This window comes from Strigops habroptila, chromosome 4 (genome assembly GCF_004027225.2).
Source record: "Strigops habroptila isolate Jane chromosome 4, bStrHab1.2.pri, whole genome shotgun sequence".
In the NCBI taxonomy this organism is placed as follows: domain Eukaryota; kingdom Metazoa; phylum Chordata; class Aves; order Psittaciformes; family Psittacidae; genus Strigops; species Strigops habroptila.
Window position 1 is genome coordinate 10612018 of NC_046358.1, and position 25171 is coordinate 10637188.

The following is a 25171-nucleotide window of genomic DNA, read 5'->3' on the forward strand; positions in this document are numbered from 1 at the left end:
CTGTGATAATTTATTTGTACAGTGCATTGAGTGGCAGAGAAAGCAAGGATTGGGAACTCTAATTTGGCTGTTAAGTTATCCAAATAAAAGACTAACATTTCAATACACTAATTATTCATCAGTTGTCTTAACATTACGTCTCCTCCTACACTGTATTTATTTTCTGTGTGCACACAGCTCACTGAAAAGGCTTGGGTCTAGAATTACACCCAGCACAAAGTTTCAGAAGGGATGAGAGGAATGGGAGGAAAAGTTTGTCTTCCAGGGAGAAAAAGCACAGATGCTCCAAACGAAGCTGGAGCTTTCAAAATTATTAGTTACAGCTACTTGATAAAGCCAGCTTCCGGCACTAAGTGATCTAATATTAGTCATCTCTTGAAGGAAGCAGATCTTGAAAATTTGTCTCAGCCAAAGTCAATATTGATTGCTTGCAGGAGAAGCTAATCCCCAAAGTAAATACATAATTAAGCAGATTTTTCACCAGTGTAATTAAGTTGATCATTACAATACATTACTGCAACAATTACAATACCTAACCACAAAGAGCCCTGAACAGCCCACTTCTGCCTTGCTGGTACACAAACACACAGCTGTCCATAAATCCACTCAGCCAAGCCAGGATGATCACACCCTGCAGCCAGCCATCCCTACGCATTTCCCAGCACCTGACACCAGATGCTCAGGTCAAATCACACACTCAGCAAAACACATGTTGTAAAGGTTCGAGACATCAAGTGCCAGGAGGCTTGATGGTCATCAAGGCAGGACCAAGTATAAGCGGAAAATTACTGCTGCTTTGAGACCAGAGAGACTAGACAGATTTAAAAGCTTCAGCAACTTCAAGAGAATCCATCAATACGTAATTGTAACAGCTCGTCTGAGCAGGGAATACTTACTGGACTAGATGAAGTCTGATCTCAGAGCTGCCTGAGCAACCTAAGTTCTGCCAAGCCTGTCCACGACCCTGCTCTCCCCTCCCTGCACTTCTCCGTTTTGCACCCTATGCCGGATCCAAAGCACGGTGTTGCAGTGATGAGTTTCAGAGGCTCAACGGACTCAATTACCGCCCCGTCCTCCTCTCACTCATCAGGGCGAAGCAAACCATGAGCCAAATGAATGCTTCCATCCAAAACACTGTGGTCAGAGGCATGCAGATTTGATCTCTGAAGTCCAACAGGGAATTTCACGTACACAAATCCAGCCTTTCACATGTATCGTGGCTTAAGCCCAGCCTATGGTGTGACCACTCTGAATGAGCCCAATCCCATCAGAACTTGGCAGGGGGAGTGAGCAAGTGGCTGAGTGGTTCTGAGTTATCAGCTGGGCTTAAACCACACCACCACAGAAGCAGTGTTAAAAAAAAATTGAAATAAAACTAAGTAAAAGCCTCAGGATTTAACTAGAATTGATTAGCACACCAAGGAAGAACAAACAAGAGCTCTCATGGTAATATATGAATTTCTATCTCAGCCCAGCATGGGCAAGAGCATTTAAAAATCAGTTCTAGAAGGATACCATAGCTGCTGGCTTGTACATGGAATGACAAGAGGACATCCTCCACCATCCACCCCCTTGTGAACACATCTTTATGAAGTGGTATTCTTGCCATCCAAAACTCTGTTTTGGCTCACACAGTGTTTCCAGTTGTCCTCAAAGAATCTCTAATTACTAAAAAAGTTTCACCATTTATACTTCTGTATTACATTGACAAGCCATCTAGACAAAAAACAGAAGCAGTCTATGGGGAGGGAAAAAATCCCATGGCATACAAGAAGAAACACAACAAAGCAGCTCCTTCTTATAAAACAAGGAGAAGATGAATACTGCATTAACACACCTCCACATACCAGCTTAACTGCTCCTCGGGACTTAGTTTTACCATACCTCCCATTCCTGTTAACTCTGAAAACAGGAAATACCCTCACAAAAGTATTACTTCTCCCCACTAGAAGTGCTGCAAGGGAACTTATATCACTTGCAGCCCTCCCTTGGACAACTTTCCAGGGCCGCTGCATCAGCTCTCTACCCACTCAAAGCTGCAATCCCCAGGCAAGGCACACCCAGTAGAAATTGCACGTACACACCCCCCTGCCACTGCCGACAAGAGGCACGGCCACTTTAGCTACGTTTAAATTTCAAGGTATTTGGTTACACACTCATCTTTTATCTGTATTTGATATTTAACCTGATATTTAATCAGGCACATTTCTTAAATCCCGGCTGCCCCGCACCCGTGCCAGGCTCCCCACTTGCAGACACCCTCCAGTCTTGTTCGTAAACTCAAGAACTCACAACATCCCTTTAGTCATTCTGAAAAAGGGGAACAAACCACATCTGTCCCTGTCTGCACAGACTCAGTTACTGTTCCCATCCCTCGTTGAACAAAAGAATTGCACTTTTGTTCCCCTAAACAGAGCCTGTGCCACAGAAAATAATGATTTCTGAACTCCTGTGCAGTATTACTACTTGCACCTGACTTCCTCTGCTAGTTAACGCTGCACTGGATTTTGCAACACACCCTTCACTTTTGTAGTTAAATCTCAAGTTTCACCCAGCACAGATACCGCATTTCACAGGATAGTCATTCAGTTTACATCCAGAGGATTAGCTTACTTGAGAAGACAGAAATAAATTATAGCTCCATCTGGCTAATGAGTCACTCATAGCTTAGCCCCAGCACATCAGAAGCACAGCGTCTATAAATGCTTGGGTCCCAAGATGCACATAATCTCCAGGGATTTGTGCCTCTTAAAAAACTAATAGTGGGAAGGAATATAGGTACAAAGGTGATTTTTAGTGTTAATACTAAACAGTTTACAAGATACCACATATGATTTAGCTAAAGCAACAGCCTCCTTTAACTGTGGTGTTTTCCCTGGGATTTTCTCAAGCTGGCGAGCAGACTAAAAGAAAAGTCTTCACATTCAACAGTCACCAGGAACACAGCAAGAAGTCTCTGCAGAGGAGTATCTGTATTCAATCAATTCCTCAAATAGATTACGCTATTTTTTATTCCTTAATCTGCTCACAGTTAGCAACATGCTCCATCTCAGCCAGCAGTAAAGAGGACCAGGATCCTCTTGAAAACAGCTTCACTCCAAGCCCATCTTCTCCCAGAGCTCTTTGGGAAAGGATGCCCAGCAACTAGAGCTACACAAGGCAACTAAAGCCAGATCTGCCACAGGTAAAATTAAACATGATGTTTAGCCACTCTATGCCTATTCCACATGCATACACTGGGAGCAACCACCTCTCTCTGCTTCGTTTGTGAGTATTAACTAACTAAAGCATTGCAGCCTCAAGCTCTAGGAAGGAAGGCTACCAGAAAACCTAAATCTAACAAGTCATTTAACATCAGCATTGCTACAGTATAAGGGGGAAAAAAAAAAAAAACCACGAAAACCAGAATCTGAACTTATGTTGGCTTTGTTTGGGGTTTTTTTTGAGCAGCCCTATGTGTCACTGAAAAAAAGGAGATGTGTTCTTTACGCTCAAAGATGAGACACAAAGACAGCAGAGCTTCTGGTTCTGTGACACCAAGAGGCAGAGAGTGAAAGCTGAGCTGCCCGAGCAGGCAGGGATTTCAGTCCATCAAACTTGCGCTGAGTTTGTTAACACCTCACTAACTTCAGCAGGTGAGCAATGCTGGGAACCAAGGGAGCCCTTGCAATGGCTCAACATCCTCCTCAACCTTCCCATACAAGGGTTACCCATTCCCCAAAACCCACTGCCTGGAGAACACCAGCAAGAAGTTGACTACATATGAAGACCATTTTTAAGACAGGAAAATAAGATATTACATATAAAGCTCATCCACCACTTATGTAAGGAAAAAGGCACAGCTGCCAGTAAAATCAGAGTCTTATCACAACTTTGAAGCGGTGCACTTCTAGGCATGCACCACCTAGAAAAGCTCAAGGTCTAAATGGCGCTGCCAGTTTCAACCCCAGCATCAGGATTTAACCTATTTCTTTGTATTATTTCTAAACTCTACCTTTGTATCTATATTTCCATGCTCTGGTTACAGAAGTCCTCTCAAAACTAAGACAGAGGTGGAAGCATAATATACAGCAGTTCAAGCTCCAAGTTTCTTTCATTTGAATACTTGTCCTGAGAGCATGATTTGTGCAGCAACACAAGAAAGCTGTAGACACTTGAAACTACAGACTCAGCCATTCATGTATTACTCTTCTCTGAGAAGGAAACCTGTTCACGTGAAGCTCAACAGTGCTTGACACCCCCTACAAACTGCTAACACCACGAGAACAAGGCTTGTCAATAAATCTTGCTCTTCTTCACTTTATTACACTGATACAATTAAGCCACTTGCAGAGCACAATCTCAATGCTTCAAATGCCCTCAAGGTAAATATTTTCCATTCCAAACATGCCGCTGTTTGTACCATCTGTTGGGCTCTATCAGCTCTCAGTAGCTTGATGTTAGTTAACACAGACACACTATTTATTAAATTCCCAAAAAAGAGTAGCTTTGCTTCAACAAAAACTTTTACTTTTAGGGTTTTTTTAATTCATCTTTAGAACCAATCCCTGACAAAATGCAGCAGTACCGAGAGCAAGCCATGAGCACAATATGGCTACACAACATCGCCACCACTATCTGGCAGATGACCTTGCCCTGTCCAAGCAGTGAGCACCCAGGTATCTCCAGCAAGGGTTTGCAAGGAGCACACAGGAGGTTCCCACTGCAGCCCAGCCATCCAGGCAAGTTCATACAAGATAATGCAGGGCAAGGATTCACCATATGGCAGCTGACGCCCTGAAACCACCTGGGCTGCAGGATACAGCCCAGACTTGGAATTAGCATCAGTGAAAGTAGAACGAGCAACCTCGCATTTATCCAGGGATAAAAGCATGCACACCCATTGCTGGCACAGAGTGAGGAACGGGCTGGAAAACCACACTCTGCACTCCTGCTCAGCAGCTTAGCCAAACGCCCCAGAACTGTGCTGATCCTGTCACACCAGCAACCCACATGGTTCACCAAAGCATGAGTGCTATGACACTGATACCAGAAATAGCATGGGCAGGACTAGGGCAGTGATCATCCCCCTGCACTTGGCACTGGTGAGGCCACACCTCAAATAGGGTGTTCAGTTTGGGACCCTCGCTACAAGAAACTGAGGTGCTGGAGCATGTCTAAGAAGGGCAGCAAAGCTGGTGAAGGTGCACAAGTCTTGTGAGCAACAGCTGAGGAAACTGGGGTTGTTTAGTCTGGAGAAAAGGAGGCTCAGGGGAGGCCTTATCACTCTCTACAACTGCCTGAAAGGAGGTTGTAGTGACATGGGGTTCAGTCTCGTCTTCTAAGCAAGAAGCAACAGGACAAGAGGAAATGGCCTCAAGTTGCACCAGGAGAGGTTTAGTTGGATATTAGGAAAGGGTTGTCAAGCATTAGAGCAGGGAAGTTGGTCCAGGGAAGTGGTGGAGTCACTGTCCCTGGAGGTATTCAAAAGACGTGGCACTTAGGGACATGGTTTAGTGGTGGACTTGGCAGTGTTAGGTTAATGGTTGGACTCAATCTTAAAAGGTCCTTTCCAACCTAAACAATTCTATGAATCTATATTGTTCAGGACTGAAAAGTCTTAGGAAGCCCAAACATTTCTTGCGGTATCTGTGGGGGAATGTTATTTGGGACATAAGTTGGCATGCCTCAAGGTCAGAGGATATTATCCTTGGCCCCACCAGCCTCCACAAGCTGCAAGTTTTCCCTAAAAAAAAAAAAAAAAGAAAAAATCATCACATCATTCTAACAGGCACATGCACGCATCTATGTTCTCCAAAGTCAGAAGATAACAAATTATCTTTACACTACCTTCTTCCAAAGTGACTGCCAAGGATCAAAGATTTCCTTCTTCCAGCAGGAGAGGGCTGGGGGTAGGACTGCGCCCAAGACAGCTCTCAGCATTACTCATCAAGTCTGTACCTTCCCATCGCTATTTCCAGGGAGTCCCTGAGGCTTCCCCGGCTCCTTCCTTCACATGCTTCCGTACAGACGTGCTCTGCCCACACCACCATGAACTATTTGAGAGGTATTTAAACAGCCAAACAGCAAGCTCACGGTCTTTTGGGTAAGCATTTCCCCGTTCTCTGCTCTCCAGAGACAGATCTGATGTTTGCTTTTCAATCACCATGCACTTCTGTGCGTGGGGAAATGGGAAATGGTCCTTCTCAAAATACAAAGGGAAAAAAGCTCACTGCATTTTCTCATAAAAGACTAACAAGAGGCAAAATCTGAACTAAAAGGTGAACACAGACACTGATTTTCTCAGCTTGCAGCTCTGCTCACATCCCAAGCGGGCAGCAATAGGAGCCAAGGTCAATCACACCTAACAACCAGAAGATCCCCCATTTCATCTATTAACTTTTCATGGTGTGCACTACATCAGAAGGCATAGCTCAACAGCAAAAAAGACAGCACAAGTAGCCATACAAAGGCACCAGCACAAACAACTCTGCTGATGGTAAGGCAAGTCAAGATGCGAGTACAGCCGCCCAGAGAAACACTGCCTCTGTAGCCAGGCAGCAGTCACATCTCACTTCTCCAAAGCAGCCATGTAGACAGAGCTAGCAAACCCAGACAGCAAAGCAGCTGTACCTTTTAGCCATGTTTTAGAAAAGAATTAAGTTTACATTTCTAATAGTCTGAACATAACTGGATTAAAAAAAACCACCCTTCAGTTTCTCACCCCAGGGTTGCACAGCTGCATTGCAATGCACAGCTTTTGCAGGTTTGCCCAAGGACCACCACATCGCAACAAACCCAACATTAATTCATTAGTTCTAGCTTTGCAGGCAATGCTAGAACTTGGGGTTTTGCCATGGCCATATTAATGCAGGGTTACATACTAAAAATAAGAGACAAATCTAGCCAAAGCCGAGTTTATAACACCAATCTGAGCAGCAGTTCCACACTGCATAGTTCTTGAACATCATGGAGTCTCCTGCAACACGAACCCATCCAGCAGCAGGAGCCAGGTACAGATTTAAGCCTCGACTCTCAGGTCAGCCAGACAAGCATTAAAGACACACAACCACACCTGAAATCTGTTTGCGCCCAGCACCAGATTGGGAGGGAAGAATCAAGACATGCCTGTTTTGTTATGCCAATTAGCTGTCTGGAAAGTTAGCAAAGGTTTGTACAAGCCAAGTTGATGTGACAGTCTACAGCAGCTTGGGTTTACCACACACAAAAGCCACTTACACAAGTTTAAAGCCACTATGCACCTCAATAAAGGCCTTTTGACATCTGTTGTGGTCTACTGTATAAATACATATTCACAGTATAATCTTCACCTCTGATCCACAGAAAGTCTCTACCATCCCCTGCAGCCAGGGGCAGATACTATATAGTAGCTCCAATGCCAAGAGCCACACAGCCTGGCTGGGTTTGCTCATGGTTTTGCCATGCCTCTTTCAGCTAGCACGGCACCCTTTTCCGAAGGCACAGGGCTTTTGCATATACCAGCACAGCTGCTTGCACATCCTTTCACTGGCTCCATCTGCTGACACACCCACATGCAGTGTTACTTCCAAAGCTGGCGCTGCCAAAACAAGGCCAGGTGAAGGGTTTCAGCTATCAGGCTATCTTACTCCAACACAGCTTAATCCTTTTCTGACACAGCAGTAAGTTGCACTAGCATAAGTGTATTTATTCTGAGACGTCTGCACCTACCCTTGCCATGCTCTATTACTTCCATTTGATTAAAACAAGCTCTATAGCACACACAGCAATTACACAGGTGACTCCCCTCTGGTCACAAATAAGGCAGAGGCCCGAATTCCAAGTAAAAAAACTTTTAAGATCATCTCTTGAAAAATCTGGGGCTTCTACAGCCCTTTCATCTCCTTAAATCCAATTCAGTCTCTGCAAATGGAAGGAGAGAGGAAAGCAGGTATGAGCAGTAGCTTCTCTGTACTCAAATTCCTCTCATACTTTCACAGCAATCTGCAAAGAAAAAACAGCTGGAATGAAACCTTTTCCCTTTCCCACTGTATATAGCATATTTAACTATCTAAATATACATTCTTGTATTATGTATTCTTGTTTATATTTTAAAATACATATGTAAAACGAGACAAGCAAAAGAAGAAGCCTTCGGTCCTGCTTTTTTTATTTTTGCTTTAGCAGATTTCTGTGCAAGTATGAATAGCATCTGAGTACTGGGAGCTTAATGCTCATTAAAAAAAACCCACAGGTTTTTATATACAAGAGCTGCAAATAGTCAAGGAAAAGACCCAAGTGTACTATCTGGCTATGCAGGTAATTACCTCCCTGCAAGCCTCACACAGCTCCAACATCATTCACCTTTCCTCAGGCAGCCTGGCAGAAGCTGCAGTGCCACGCAGACCTCACCTCCCCAGGCAGGCACAACCCATCCCTCCGCTTTGAATGCAGGGCAAAGTGGATGTCCTCAGCACCAGAACAACAGGAAAACCATGACAGACTGCTAAAAAGGATGGCATCTTGTTTAGGGAGACACTTCTGAAGTCTGCATGTAGCTATGAAATGGTCCATCTTAATTTATTGCTCGATTCTCCAAATTTCTACTCAACTTTGTCCTTAACGATATTTGTCAGATGACATTTTAGCCTACTCATTTGAATTTCTCCAGACACACAAGAAAGTTTTAAATCTCTTACTTGTTCTGTGGGTCTCCACACCACCTGGTGCTAAAGCTTTTCTCCAAATGTCTTGCCAAAACAGCGGCAGCAATGGAGAAGCAAAAAATAGCCGGCCTTGAAAGGTTCACAAGTCACTCGGAACAATGTTTAAGCAGGTCCTTATAGCTGAATTCATTAACCTTTGTACCACACCACGATGGTGCAGAGACTGACAAAATTATGCTACAACTGAGCCATGTAAAGCCATGTACAGCCTAACAGTGTCATGCTGATGCTTTCAGCAAGCTTCCACCCACGTTGAACAAGGTCTTGCAGGAACCTGGGGAGGGAAGAGCATGTGTGCACGGAGGTGAGGGCACAGGAGGAAGACAAGAAACTTCAAGATAAGCAAGAAAATTTGGTAATTTTCCTATAGCAATGTATCGACCAAAGTGTTCCTGTGAGAATATATTACATTCATGGAAGTAGGAGTATTAGCCTCATTCACATTAGAATTTCTTTCCCCTACAAAAATAAATCTGGTTATTCTTAGTATGAACATTATAAAAGTTACTTTATCCAGACTTATTTTTAAATGTGTATTTTAACAGATGAGAACAGAATTCTGCCAAAACCAGGTACTAACCCAGGAGAATCTAGCTTCAGACTCCTTAACCATACCAGATTTTACTGAAGTACGCACCCGCAGTCCTCTACCCTGTTGCGAAAGGAACAAAGGAAGAGGAAATGACTAATCAAAGCAGCAGCACATTAATATATTTTGGTATGTGGAAAGGGAAAATTGTAGTGGGTATTTTTAACATTCCCAATAGGAGAAGGTACTGGCATGTGTGCACCAGCCGCCACGGAGGCTCAGCAGCTCCTGGAAGCAGGGAGGGAAGCAAAGCTGTGTGTAGAAGAGGAGTTCTGTATCTTCCACTGCACATGTGCTTTGCGAGTTGGCTGACGATGCCTTTGCTTAATGACACACCTAGAAAGGAGAAACAGCTGGGGCAAACAGCAACGCCTCTGTAATAATAGGTGCACTTTGACTTGAATTGTAGGAGAAACACAGCCTGGAGAGGTGCTCCGGAGGTAAAAGGCGAGAGCTTCTTGGAGCACTGCCCCACTGGCAGGCACTCCCACAAGTCCCACTGTCACCCAGGTCTGCCAAGCAAAGGACAGAATCATAGAATAGTTAGGGTTGGAAAGGACCTTCAGATCACCTAGTTCCAACTCCCCCGTCATGGGCAGGGACACCTCACCCTAGAGCACGTCACCCAAGGCTCTGTCCGACCTGGCCTTGAATACAGCATTTACCAGGAACAGAGCATTTACCACTTCTCTGGGCAACCTGTTCCAGTGCCTCACCACCCTCACAGTAAAGAACTTCTTCCTTATACCTAACCTGAACTTCCCCTGATTTAGTTTGAACCCATTCCCCCTTGTCTTATCACTACAGTCCCAGATACAGAGTCCCTCTCCAGCATCCTTGTAGGCCCCCTTCAGATATTGGAAGGCTGCTGTAAGACAGAGGAAGAGAAACGTGTCCCTGAGCCATGTGGCATCCTGCAAGTCACAGCTCACCCACGTACAACAGAGCACAACCCCATCCCACACCTTCCGAAGCTGAATTCCCCCCAACTCCTCAAAGCTCTGCATCGCCTGTACATGCAAAGGGGCCACACCGCCAGCAAAACACTACACCTTCAAGTCTTTCCTTGCAATTACTTTGCCACTGCACCTACGCAGTCAAGCCACCAATATCCCAGTACAACTGGATATAATTGCTGGTTTTTAATCCTGCGCTCCCCCTGCCAGCTGCCTCCATGGGAAGCTCTTTGGGGCAGCCACAGTAACAAATTCACTCATCCAACAGGGCAGAAGCCTGAAGGACTACTGTGATAATCCCAAAATTAGAGCTTTCAAACCTATTCCTAAAAGAGATCAAACCCAATCAACCCAGCAACAGCCCACTATGGGCATTTGTGCCGTGGGATGGCACAGCACAAAAGCATTGCTCACTCAGTAAGACAGGAGCTGGACTGCTGCCTGTCTGTCCAGCTGCAATTGTTCCTGCACTTCATAATTAAGGGCTACAATTCATTCTTTCTAATGCCAAACCCCAAAAGACTCCTCGTAACAAAATCACTTTAAATACTACATGGGAAACTGCTGCTGAACCAACTGCAATCATTCAGATCCCCTCGTTCCAACACTGTTGAATGCAAAAGATACAGAGAAACTAATCTTTAATGTTCTTGCAGAGGGATTTGTAATCAGCCACCCAGTACACAGCTAGAAGCCTGAAGCTTAAGCAGGTCTTTACCCTGATATTGCAAAATGACAACCCTGGTCATTCCACCAACAAGATTTTCCCATTATTTCTGTTCAGTGTCCTGTTAAACATAACTATACAAAGAGATTGGACCACTGACAAAAAAGTGCTTCGTTAACCTCTCGGTGACTCAACGATCCCATTGTTAAACCATAGTGGACAAAAGGAGAAGCCAACAGCAGACGGATGCTCCCATTTATTTGAATTCTTAGAGGAAGATGAGATTGACCTGCCTTGGAAACAGGCTGCAAGTTAAAGGACAGTTGTTAATTCACAGAGGAAAATCAAAACTCTTTAGTGATTGTGAATCATATCAGATCTAGATGCTTTCATGTGGTTTCTTCTAACTACCTGAAGTTTAAGATATTATTTACTGCACACATTATGTCTAAGCAGTTGAGTGATTTCAGTTTTCTCTAAAGAGAAGAAAGTGTGATTGCTGCACTGAAATTACTGTAAGTGTGGCACAGACCTTGCTAAATGAGAGCATCAGAAAGCAGCATTTGAAATAAGACTGCTTTGCCCCATTATCAGGCTAAATCTTGATAATCCTTTAGCTGGAAAGGGAGATGAAATCAACAGGCAAAATTTTTCTCCCTTCTCACCACATACAGTATAGTCAGGGAAAAAAAAAAAAGGTGGAAAAAGTATCCATCAGTTAAATAATCAAAGTTCAGAGTGGTAATAAATTTTCAAATATGCCAAGAGTTTAAAACTCAGGAGTATGCAGTTAGTTCTCAAGATTTTAAAAGGGCAACTTCAGTTTAGGCTAGACTATAGAAGGAATGTAGACTCAACATACAGAAGTCAAAGTTCCTGTAAGTTGACAGAGGCATCACAAATAGAGTTATCATCAGCATGCACAGCACAACTACCAAACTAGGACTTAGGAAATATGAGTACTACGAGCCTCCCCAGCCTGGAATTGCCTCCTCTTCAGTCTACACAGCTGGGCAAGCGCTGCATCAGCGTGCCTATTTTTGCTTTTAATACAGTAAAACACAGCTGTGGCTCAGAAAGACACAAAGCCATCAGAAAACCCAAAGAGCCAGGCCTGAGCTAGCATTACTTGCCACACTTGCTTCCCTCTGAGCATGTACAACTATGCTGCTCTGAACTACACCCAAGCAAACAGGGGCCATACCCACAGATCAGCTTCCTCCGGCTCTTACCTTGCAGGGTGGAGTTCAAGCCAGAGGACAATGCTGGCGTAGAAACAAATGGGTAGGAACAGGCTATGAATGCATTTTGACTGCAAGTCAGAAACCTCTCAACCATCAATCCAACGAGGTGCTCAGTGCTGTAATGGTGAATCTGCAGCCTCTGTACAGAGCACGGGTGCTGTGTTTTATTTCAGCTGGCAATACAGCAGCAGCAGACTCCTACTCACCACACTCACCACCTTAGAGATGAACCAGAGCCCTAGGACTGCAGGGAACACGTTTAACTGATACAAGAGGCATCTACTACTCTTTTGCTAGCAGCAACCAATGCATTTGTATGCACAGTCACATTAGAAATGATACCTGCAAAAGAGGGTTGGATTTTATTTCAACTGTGAACTAAATTTAAAATCATTTGCCAGATTAAAATGTTGTTTGTGCTGTATTTACAAAACCTTCAAACACAGGGAATACGCAGAGGTACATTCAGGACTGAACTTGAACCACAGAAGCTTCTGCCAATGATAAGTTTCCTGCAACACTGATACTTTGACTTTCTGCTCCAGCACAAACTTGTACCTGATGAAGTCTAAACAGACTCCTGTCACCAAGACCTCCACAGCAGATATGAGCAAGTTTGACTGCTCCATAGCAAAGCTGTTCTTCAACACTTACCCTAAAGCATGTTATCATGCAAGCATAAAGATACCACTTCTATATCCAGATCCCTTACGCTGTAGGACATGGTGCTGTTGATACTCTTAAAGTTTCAAAATGGTTAGTGAACGAAAGAGGCTTTAGAAGCAAATCCCTACAGCACTGGCACCATACAAGCTACCCCAGCGTATTCTGAAGTATAGATTGCATTATGAGCTGGAACTTTTAACTCAATTTAAAAGCACAACATGAAGTTTAAGAAATTGCTGCTTAACTGTGGTCATTTCCCCACTGAGACAGGTGAAGCATTAAGGTCCCTCTCCAATCCCATTTGAGACATTGCATGTAGCCCATTCACCAAGGGGGGCACTAACAGCTCACCTCATCATCTACCCAAAACATCTCTCACTACGGCAGGGACCTCACTGGGCACAGCTCCACAAGGTACCATCCCTTCCACTTCCACACCAAGGAGACATGCTCCTAAATGGTAGCACTGCACATTCCTCTCCATAAGGTTTCTTTTCACCTTGTTAACCATCCTGTGCTTCAGTCTGCTGAAGGAACGCACACGTAACAACGATACACAGTGCCAACTCAGCATGGAATCTCAGATCCACCTTTAGGATCTGGACAAGCAGCTTAAGAAGGTCACGGTACTCAGGAACCAGCGCAGTATTTTGGCAGCCTCCATGGTAGTATTTAAACACCCTGAGCAGGAGGCTAAGCTCCCCTGCCGCATCAGGGAAAAGGCTTCAGTTTCTCCACAGACTTCTTATACACACGCGAATTACTCTTTCACTGCAAGGCCCGGGTGCTTTCTTTTACCAGCTTCCTCACGTGGCTTTTGAGCCCCCAGATGAGCCATGCTGAGGCTTGCTAATGTTCCTCTGAGCAGCAGCAGCCACTCAGCAAACCCTGCAACACTCCTTAGCCATACTGGTCCCAGTTCTACAATCCAGTTCACTGCAAAACCACACATACAGCGCAATGTTGGGAGTTGGACAACACCACACAACACCCCCAAAAGATGTGTTCAAAGTGCATCTCTATGGGTTTCCTCCACTTGTGACCGTAAGGACCAAACTTTGCAAGTTTCCTAAAGGGACTTCAAATATGCATTTCACTGTTTTCAGAATTTTGAGTTCAAGTCAATAACCCAACATCCCAGAATCCTCCCCCAAAAACGGCCTCAACACATGCACGCACACATGCCCCAATGCACTCAGCTTTACTGATGAGCACAGTACTCATCTGAACTCAAGAACATGCCAGGTTGTTAAAAAGACCTAAAAATGCTCAGCAACAGAAATGCAAAGTAATTGAGGTCATTTCTCTCATGCTTCTCTGGGTTCTCACTCCCCTTGCTTTGCTGTCCCACAATCTACTCCTCCTTTGGCATGTGAGGACTGAACAAACACTCCACCACAACCACACAGATCTAAACTTACCAACCTCCAACTTCAGTTACACTTTAAATTATTACTCCAGTAGCCTGTAATGGGGAGTGAGGATTAAGAAATGTACTTAGAAATAGGTACACTGGACCTGAAGCCAAAGAATTCTTCTTCTGCCCACACAAACAGCACGGAAAAAAGGTACAAACTGGGAGATCAAGGGTTGGGGACTGAAAAGGCAGACTTATAACGGAAATACCTGACCAGGAATTTTCACAAGCCTTTAAAACTTCTGAAACCCAAACCCTTCACTAGCGCTTTTCACGTGCCTCAGACTGCAGACCAGGTTACACAAGTCGTAATTATGCCTCCGCAGCCCTCCCTCCCACCCACAGCGCTCCGCACCTCGCCAAATCCATGTGTGGAAGTACACCAAGGTGTAGAAGCGTACCTGTTCCTCCCACAACTGGCCAGGTGTATTGCCACATGTGCAGAGAAAGCCTAGCTTTGTTGTGCATCTTGAACTAGGCTCTAACCCATTAAAAGCTACTTTAAAAAAAAACCAAACTGTTTTTACATACACACACATTAAGCTGTAAAGAGGTTTACTAAATCTAGCACACAATCCAATCCTAACAGCAACGCAGCACAGGCTGTAGATATGGAAGTGACCTGAGGTGAAGCTAACAAGGGTGAACTGTCAGTACCCCCACTGAGCTGCCATGAGAAAGCCCAGAGAACCCAGTAAAATCCTAAAACAACCTCCATAAACCTTCCTCCAGCTTAGTGGTTTCCAAGGCTTTGGAAGACCTCTGCCTCTCTTCTGGACAATGCTTCTCATTGTCCATGCTAAGACAGGCTTGGCAAGGGCATCTTCTCAAGAAACATTTGGGCAAACAGCTCCTCATTGGTCAGAGTTTGAACTTGGAGAAGTGAATCTTTGATGGACCTCCATCACTACCATAAATACAAGACAAGGCACCATAAACAGAAAAAGCAGCAGTCCCTTATCAGTCCATCACAGCTGAAGCCACACATGCTGGCAACAGGTATTTGCACAAGCAAAGGTCAGTAGGTGTGACATGGGATACAGCGTTCACCCGTAAACACCATTTTCTGCCAGCATCCCAACACCGCACTCCACTGAACTGCAGGCACTGCCTGGTCCAGGAGAAGGATGTGCTGAGTGTCGCCAGAAGACAGCAAGTTAAAGGAGGCAGAAGAGTTCCTGCCTAACGCCAGGGGAAAATGCCCTTCCTGGCACAGCACTGCTAAACTCTGTTCACTTCCCAGATTTGAAAACGCCCTGTGAAAGATACACTGGGTATGATCTGCTGTAGCCATGGTGCTGCTCCCAGGTATACCTGGAGCTGAAATGTGGAAAGGCAGAAGAGATGCTGCAGTTGGTTTCACACACCTGATTTTAGGTCCATGCACAGCATGGCATTAAGGAAAAGGCAATGCCTACATGAAAGCCAAGCTGGGATGACCCCATGTAACATAAGCGACGACTTGGTGGACAACGCAGTGCTAATCATCACAGCAGCCTCTCAAACCAGTTTAGGAGACAGGAAGAAATATTGCCTTCTGGGACCAAGCTTGGCCTCCCACCCCTGCTGCAGCAGAGATCCTGAAAGGAAGACACACGTGGGAGCTGCCTTGGTTGCCACAGAAGAGCCCTTTCCCACTCACCCACCAGCTAACTGCCAGCACAAAGCCCAGGCAGCATGCTCCTGACCAGGAGAACAGCATTAGCAGCTGGTGACCTCTCCGCATCTTCAACTGCAGGCACCCAGCCTCTGCTTTCCCTTCTGTTAAATGGGAAGGTGCCTCCATCTTGCCTGCACACAAGGGCAGATAGACAATGCCATACAAGAGCCTGGCAGCAGCACAGGGCAGGTACCCAGCAGAGACATCCACGTGAGCCAAATGCAAGTCACCGGCTTTAAACACTCCTGCTACTAGCACTCCCCACCAGAGGCTCGGGAACCCTTCACTTCCTCCAATAAACTGGACTTTCTTCCTTTGTAATCACCAAGTATGGACTTTTAAACTTAAAACCCCACAGCAAATAGGCTGAGGGAAAAAAAAAAAATAGCCATAGCCATTGGTCAGATTAAACCAGCAATAATAAAGTTATCAGTTGACTGACATTATAGGCTCTCTTACCAGTCAGTCATGATCCGGTCCAATCCTGGTGCACTCCCTGAAGAGCTGCACCTTGTGCAATAGCTTAGTCATCACCTTCCTTGACAGCTACACACTTGCTAATAGATTATGAGTCCACTCACATTTTCCCATCAACATTTTCTCCTCCGCCCTGCTACAAGCAGGACAGGAGCAGAGCACTGCCAAGCCGAGGAGCAGGCAGCTTGCTCCCTCACAGAGAAGACAGTGCTTTTATCTCCTGGACTCAATAACTTCCTTTCTGTGCAGTTGCAGGCAGACAAAAGACACCTTTACACAGACAAGAACGAGATGTACTAAAATTTGTCACATCCCTGAAATAAAATACCCTGCTTGCCATTTTCAGTCCATATGGGAGAGCGCAAAGCAGAACTAAGCCAGCATCTCTTCTACAAGAAAGCCTTGCACGGTGGGATTTGGAAGCAAAGGAATAAGGAGCCCAAAATAACTAAGGTTCAGTTTATATTGCTCTGGCAGGTGACACAGCTAAACAAAATAACACTAGACTGAGGTACTTCCCCTCCACAGGATAAGAGCTGGATTGTTTTTGGAAGTGCCATGAATCACGGGCATAAACATACCAGGCTTTAAAAGCCTTCAACACCCATGTAATTCTGAACTCAAGCTTTATTTTCTCTGGGTCATTCAACACATGCTCAACAAGCTGGACACCAGACAGGCAGGCTGAGAAGGTGAGCTATTCAATTAATACATGCAATCCAAAAAACAACTTGTGTTTTGCTGGACATCAACACACCTGAGACAGAAAACGCCCTCCCTTAGGCTCAATTCGTCGTTCAACTACAACTTGAAGGAAATCAGGAGGAAAATTTGCTAGATTTCCTCAGCTTTACAGCATAAAAGGGCGTAAAGATGTTTCCTGCAGCAGGGGAGCCGTTAGCAATGTACCGGCTGTTCTCAAGCGAAGCAGTGATTTGCAGGATTGCCTGGCTGCGAGCAGAACCAGACAGTGCAGCACAGGCAGCAGCAGCAGCCAGGAGGGAGGGGTACAATAGGAAAGAGCAAAAACCTGCAAGAAGTGCTTCTTTCCATACTTTACTACCACTGAAAATCCTGCACACCTGACAGAGACAGCAGCAGGGAACTGTTACTAATAGCAGAGGACAAGGCTATTTATAATAGGGATTACTAGTGCAAGAAAATGAGTAGCTTGCCCATATTACTAATTTACAGGCACTTTCCCTGAGTTATAATGTAGCCTCAGTGATCTACAAGCAAAGATGAGGTTTCATTTGAAAAAGAAAAAATGCTACTCTTCTAAATAGGTCTTCTTGGAAAGAATGGGGAATTTAGAGCTGTGAATTTTGATAAGCAGGGTAGCCACAAAGCACTAGCAAAACCAAAGAACACTGCAGAAAACGAGGAGAGCTGCATACAAGTAACTATTTTACTTCTGATTAACCCACAAACCTTAAAGTTCCCATCCTTCTCCTCTCCCTCCCATCCCACACACATTGCACAGCAAAATTCAAGCCTTGAAGCTCCCAAACTATTTCTTTCCATCATATAGTTGCAAGGAGACAATATTCTTTGTGTTAGAAAGTCAGAGAAGCAGCTTTCCAGGGTTTCATGTGCATACGTGCCACATAAACCATTTCTCTTTTTCCCTGTTTTCCACAGTACCTAAGAAACTTCTTAAAAATCACCTTTAGTTAAATGGGAAGCATTAAGAAGGATCATGAGACTTGCATTCTTCAGCACCTCAGATTATTGCAGTTTCCACAGCCACGACTTCCCCTTCTAACTCCCTACCAAGCTTCAGCTGAAGAATACTCATATTTGAGTGGATTTTGGCATTTCTCATGCCAAGACACTGGAGCATCCAGGCCAACAAGATGGCAGAATTTATGCATTCCCAGGAGATCTCCATTTAATTTTGCTTTATGGATAGACTGCACCAAGCTTGCACCCTGCCCAATACCTATATTTAGGGGCTGAGTTGACCTGACAGTGCCCCCATAAGCTCATTTATTCACTTATTCATTCTAATATAATCTAATTAGACTGCAGCAGTCCTGCACACAGGCATGGCAGTGACCAAGAGAGGATGAGTTCAAAGGCAGGGAACCTGGCTCAGATGCTTCTTTAGTTCTCACATCAGCGGAAGAAAAACCCTTGCAGACGAATGACAGGAACTGCAATGCCTGCATACCGCCTCCCTGCTTGGAGCAGCACCTGGATTCACTCTGCTTCTCCCCCCCACCAGCTAAAGAGCAGTTCTTCAATCAGAAGCAGCAGCAGAGTCCAAATCAACGTACAGTGTTTATCAATGCGAGGGCTGCTGCTCCCGCTTCAAACTCATTGGAAATGAGTCACCATGAAGCACCATGGGGTGCACGGGGGGATAAAAATCAGGAATCCAAGTCCCTCAGGCAGTGCCCGCACCAGCAGGCACAGATGTGTTCCCAAACTCTCTCCAAAAGAGACCACAGGCATCAGACTGGAAAAAGCACCAACAAGTCCACATGGTAAAAAAATTACTTTAAAGGCTCCACTCTGGCAAGAAATAGGAAGTTTTCAAAGCTCAGAAGTCCCTGCTCTCCTGCAGCCAGCTGTAGCATTCAGGCATGCGAACAGGAAGAAGCTTTTACATTTCTAAAACCATAAATAAATACTTTTTTTTTTTTTTAAAGGTATCGTGCGTTTTATTTGCTTGGACATCTTGTATAACGATGAGAATAGAAACAGATTCCTAAGAGCATGAGCTGGTAATTCTCCAATCCATCACCTCCATCATTTATGCACGGTGATTTGTCTGGGTAAGATTTAGCCCAGCAACTCCCAGTCTCATTAGCCTAAAACAATCACCCAAGGAATGTCAAGAAAGTTGGAGAGCTCAGGGCAGCAAGAGACCCCCCAAAAATTACTCATTTTGGAAAAATAGCCCAATTCTGCTGCTTTGCCAACACAGAGTAGGAAGCTTAATTACTAAACACAGATGCATAAAATTCCCTTTATATTAAAAAGGTTTTGATAGGTAAAAGCAAAAGGTTTTAACTGACAAGGAAATCCTGAGAATATAAGTAAAAGAACAACAAGAGGAGACTCTAAGTCTTAGACTTGTTTAACCTATCAAAACAAGTGGTCAAGAGGGGATCAGACTGCTCTCTCTAATTACATCAGGGAGGGAAAACAATGTTTTAAACCAAATGGCAATGCCAGAACAAAACCAAACTACACAAACAGGCCATAAACACTGTGAGGATAGAAATTCAGTGATTGCTCTGAGATCAAGAGGAGGCTCTCCAACAGCTCTCTTGCAGAGATGGGGCGAAGAATAAACTGAACAAGTCTCACCTTTAAAGCAGTTACATTACAAAAGGGATCCACAGCACGGATGGGTGCTATAAACAGGGAAACTAAACTTGATCAGGGGCCCTCTTCTGCTCTCGGGTTCTTAGAGGCCTGCTTGCTGCTGCAGCTCTTGGAGCAGATAGCAGGAATGAAGAATTACCCTCCTCCTGCCACTGTAGTCTTCTCCACCCCTCCAGGATGAGGCAGGGGGTATTCACACTATTTACTCAGGCACGTAATTGAGGTATGATCAGGGAACTAAAATTGGGAGCTGAAGCTCTCACAAAGTCAATGGCAGGAGGTGGGTGTCTTGGCAGCAGCAGGGGAAGGGATTAGGAGCAACCAAGTTTGATGCTTAAAATAAAACACGTCCTCAACCCCCATGTCCTTATGCTTAAGGGTCTCAGACAAAACCATATTTAATCTATATGCATCACCTTCAAAATTCATGGGGAATTCCAGTTTCTGGGGAATTTTGTTAACCTTGGGTTTATAGCACTGACGGTCAAGCAATGATTAGACACTTTTCAGCCATAACCATCTAATCTCCAACAGCAAGAGCAGATGATGCAAATGAAAGCTGCTACACAGCTAACCAAATAACACCACAGTTTTACACAGGCTTGAGCAAGTCTTTCTCTTTCCTTCAAGGGGTCTCAAAACCAAAATAGTTAGCAGGATTAGTTACCTGTAATAGGAGGTTTATGACAATGAGGGTAAAGAATCAAATTAAAAGCTAATTGTGTTCTACGTATCCTACTGCTGCTACTTCTGAGAGCAGAATGCATCTTCTCGATACTAGACAGATAAGGGATAATGGAAGAAAAATTCTAACAAAAAAGGCTAATAACTCTAACAGAGAATTAGTGTTTCTAACCAAACCCCAACCTTTCCCTGCTGCAGTTACACACACGTTACTTTAATCACAGTATGCAGAAAGCAGCATCAGCATATGAGGCAAGAGAAAAAATATGTGGTAAAGCAAGTTGCATAGCCTGTTTGCGGACAGAAATTACAGTGCGGTTATAGGGAAGAGGTCCACAAGGCAGAGAAATGCTTCCAGCCCAAGCCAAACAGGAGGACACTCGCGATCCACCGAGAGAACATGCAAGAAAAATACTTGAAAGAAAGTGGAACATGGGAACTGAATCCCCTTTTAACTTTTGCAGCAATTAATTCAGACTTTCCAGTGAGAGATTTTTGCCTTGTCATACAAAAAGAGATATTAAACAGAATTTGCCAGTTACATCTACTAAATGTCATGTGTGTTGTTAGAGAGAGGCAGCAATGGAAACACAAGCAAAAAAAAGGTAATTTTAAAGTTTTCTGTTCTTTTGAACTACATCTAAGTATCAGCTCAGCAGCTCTTCCTTAACTCACTGCAACACGGCAAGAAAAAAATCTTCGAGTTTTGCTAACAGTGACCTCAAAATACTCAGCAGAGCTTTTGGAAAAGGAAGGTTATAAACCGACAAACCTAAAGCACCCACATGCACATCACTGGAAAGTAGCATCTGGCACTGCCTAATGCAGAAAAGACACTATGCTACATTACTCTTAATAACCACCTACTTAAAATACTTCATACAAAGTAGTTGGGTACAAAAGACACAGCTCTGCAGCCCCGTCTTCCCCACCACCATACTTCCCCCCTTAATAATCTGCACACCAGAGGGAGGCCTCCAACAAGGGAGCAGTAACCTGTGAGTAGAGAGGACAGACAGGGGGTACTACCACCTCCGGAGTTAACGCAGTTGCGTGCACTCTACACCAGCGCAGTACTGGGGGCACAGGCAGCCTTAAATAGAACACCCTTGACAACCATCACTTGCGAACACGGGGAAAGGCAGTTCGTTTCCCCGTGCGCGGTTAGCAGGGCCACAGGAATACAAAATGGGCCGGGCTGTTTCAACCGGCAAAGCGCAATGCTTCATTAAAGTTTGCGAGGCCACCCGGGCGCTGCAGCATTCGGCTCACGCCTAACCTTACCCTGGGGGCTGAAACCCACGGGGAACTCCTGTACAGCAGATTTTGGGGATTAGTTTGCCCTCAGCCGCCCTCCGCAGGTCCGTGCCGCCGGCAGCGGGCAGATACAGACGCAGACCTACGACCCATACCTCATTTTTCCCCCGTTTTTAGCAGTTTCCGTGCCTTCGGGAAGGCTGCCAGGGGACGTGCTCGGGCGGCATCGACCGCCCCTGCCCGGTGGGGCTGCGCTGCCCCACAGCCGCGGCTGCGGGAGGCCCCCTACAACAGCCGCCCCACGGCCGCGAGTGAGAGCGGCTTCTCCCCCCCAAACCCCGAGTGGGGCGCCCGGCGCAACCCCCGCCCTCAGCACCCCTCGGGAGGGCAGCGGGGGCCGCCCGCCCGAACCCGCAATCCCAGGGCCCGCCCCGCCGACCCACCTGCCGGCGCCGCCCGCCCGCGGCCCGGCCACGCCGAGGCCTAGGCCCGCCGCCCCTCGCCGGGCAGGCCGCGGGCAGGCCCCAGCTCCAAGCCCGACCTGGCCCTCCGCGCCGCCGGGCCGGGCGCTCCCCGGGCGGGACTCACCGTGAGGCGCGGCGGGCCAGGCCGAGCTGGGCCGGGCCGTGCAGAGCGGGACGGCGTAGACGGAGCGGCGGCAAGCCGGTGCCTGCGCGGCGCTGCGGGCAGGAAGAGAAGGAGGGAGGGAGGAGGCGGCACCGCACGTCCGCCGCGTCTGCCGGCCCCCCCGCCCGTTAAAGGCGCGGCGGCGATGGCACCACCGGCTCTCCTCCGCCGCGCCCGGCGGGGTCCCAAACTCGCCCTGTCCCACGCACGGAGTCACCCCCGCCAGAGCCCGTAGAGGCGCGGGGAGCCCCCGGGTGGCCCGCACAGGTACCCCAGGAACGGGGATCGCCCCCCGCCGCAGGGAGCCTCCCACCCGGCATCCCCACGTGTGCGGGTGCATCCACCCAGAGCCTTCCGTGAGCGGGGATCCCACCCCCCAGACCTCCTCCATGCGGGGATCCCCAAGGATCACCCACCCAGGCCTCCCGCAGCACGCTGGATCCTCCCACCTAGGTTTCCCACACGTGGGGGTACATCCACCCAAGCACAGGAATCAACCCCCAAGACCTCCCCCACGGGGGGATCCACTGCCTACAGCCTCCACGCACAAGGGTCCCCTATCCACGCAGGGGATCACCCACCTGGATGCCCCATTCTCCCCTCCACCCCCCCAGTGCACACTGGCTCCTACCGCACCCCTCTCCACCTCCTTTCTGGGGGATGGGCAAGTGTAGGCATCCCATGGGCTGGGGCAGGCAGGCACAGTGCACCCCAAGGCCTCCCCCAGGACACCTCCCCATGACCAGAAGCAGGGGTTGCCCCTAGATTTCTCTTAATTGCCTTAAAACTGCCTGGATCTGCAGCATGGTTTAACCCTGCTTGCAGCACACAAGGTACTGAGGGGGTTCATTTAATCATGGCCATGCCAGTCTGCAGTCTGGGCGAGGTTAAGTGGATTTTTTCAGCTCAGATGTCTTAAAGCTCTGCCTTTCTTTTTCCTCTGACGTGGATCTTTCCCAAAGTGCTCATGGGGCAAATTTCTTTCACCTTAAACATCACCAGCAGCTTGCGCATGAGACCAGCGGCTGACCACAGATCTGTGGGTACCCACGGGGATGAGAATTAATGCTCTGTCATATAATTACTTGGGGACAACAAAACAGCAGAAGAAGCCATCAAGGCCACACGTCTGGCTCCATCGCTGGGGGACTGACATTAACTCGCAGCTTCCAGGAGTCCCAAATATTGATGGGAAAAAGCAAACTCTTGTGCACAAGAAAATTCACCTTTTTTGGCAGCAGAAGCAGTGACAAGGACAGCTGGTGGCTGCACATCAGTGCCGATGCTGGTCAGGACCAGCATCCTGAGCCCAGCTGTGGTATACATGGGGGCTCACCACACTGCAGCTGGGAGACAGCAAAAGGGAGTTATCGCAGCAAACTGGAGAGGCTGGCTGCCCCCAGTGCTTTGCATGCACCCTCCCATCATTTCTTCATACCTCCGGCAATGAAGAGTTTAGTTTAATTACCAGGCTCAGAGCAAACAATTTTTTTTGCTTGTCCCAAAGCACCTTTGAGAAATCAACTGCTCCACAGCATTTGGTATCAAAGAAGGATTTGCATTGAGCTGCACTAAGAGCTCACCATTACCCTCTTTGCCAGCGATGTGTGTCACTCAGCTGCAGGCTACCCCAGCGTTTCCAAACTTTCCAGAGCAAAGGCAGCGGCACAAGGTGCATGCTGGCAGAAGCTGTGCCTTTGCATGCGAGGCAAAGCAGGCCCAGAGGTAAGTACACGCCAGCAGCGGTGGCCACAGGGATGTGCAGGAGGTGGCAACTTCAAACACAAGGCAGCATTTTGCTGCTTCATCCCAGAGCTTCCCTGGCTCAGCATATCCCAGCCAGTCACTCCACTCTGGCAGGAGTGCTGCTGAGAGCAGCACATGAGCCAGCCAAAGGCAGCATCTGCACCCTATGCTTGCAAGGTGCAAATTGAAGCCCAAATCTTGCTTATATTCATAGAATCATATGATCAAATGGTTTGGGTTGGAAGAGACCTTAAAGATCAACCAGTTCCAACCCCCCTGCCACAGGCAGGGACACCTTCCACTAGACCAGGTTGCTCCAAGCCCCGTCCAACCTGGCCTTGAACACTGCCAAGGATGGGGCAGCCACAGCTTCTCTGGGCACCCAGTGCCAGGACCTCACCACCCTCACAGGGAAGAACTTCTTCCTTATATCTAATCTAAATCTCCCCTCTGTCAGTATAAAGCCATTCCCCCTTGTCCTACCCCTACATGCCCTTGTCCAAAACCCCTCTCCAGCTTTCTTGTCAGCCCTTTTAAGTACTGGAAGCTGCTCTAAGGTCTCCCCAGAGACTTCTCCAGGCTGAACAACCCCAGCTCTCTCAGCCTGTCTCCATAGCAGAGGTGCTCCAGCCCTCTGAGCATCTTCATGGTCTCTTCTGGACTCACTCCAACAGGTCCATGTCCTTCTTACACCAGGGGCCCAGAGCTGGATGCAGTACTCTAGGTGGGGCCTTATAAGAGTGGAGTAATATTAATCATTTAGGTAGCTGCAGTGGTTATGGCAGGGTTCAGCAGCAACAGATTTTGCTGATGTTTAATTGCTTTTGTCCACAGCAGAGTTTTCCAGCTGGCATCAGAACCAAATCACTGCTTCCCAGGAGAAGGAACAAATTTGCTGCCTCACAGATGGGGATGGGGGTCCAGTTGTATGACCATTGCTCAATATGTAAGGCAATAAACTATCTATATTATGTGGACTGAGAGGCCAGTGAGAGTAGCTCTCTCACTGGAGAGCTACTGCTGTGCAGATCAGCCAGCCAGGCTAATGATGCTGAATATCCCCAACTGCAGGGAGGAAATAATGCAAACCATCACTGAAATCCCATTCCCATTAGGCAGCCACTCATGAAGAAAAAGAAAAGGTTTTAAAATGCTGCAGGA

General features: G+C 46.6%; 1 protein-coding gene across 11 annotated transcripts in view; it reads right to left on the minus strand.

The window, feature by feature from the left end:
* KTN1 (kinectin 1) overlaps positions 1-22591 on the minus strand; it is a 79791-nt gene extending 57200 nt beyond the window's left edge. For 9 of the 11 annotated variants that reach the window (XM_030483194.1, XM_032919883.1, XM_030483196.1 and 6 more), the window contains exon 1: positions 22226-22591. The gene's annotated coding sequence lies outside the window, so the exon portion shown is untranslated. The remainder of the gene's footprint in view (positions 1-22225) is intronic. The other 2 variants (XM_030483193.1, XM_030483190.1) reach the window with 2 other exon arrangements.
* Between the last annotated feature and the right edge of the window lie 2580 nt (positions 22592-25171).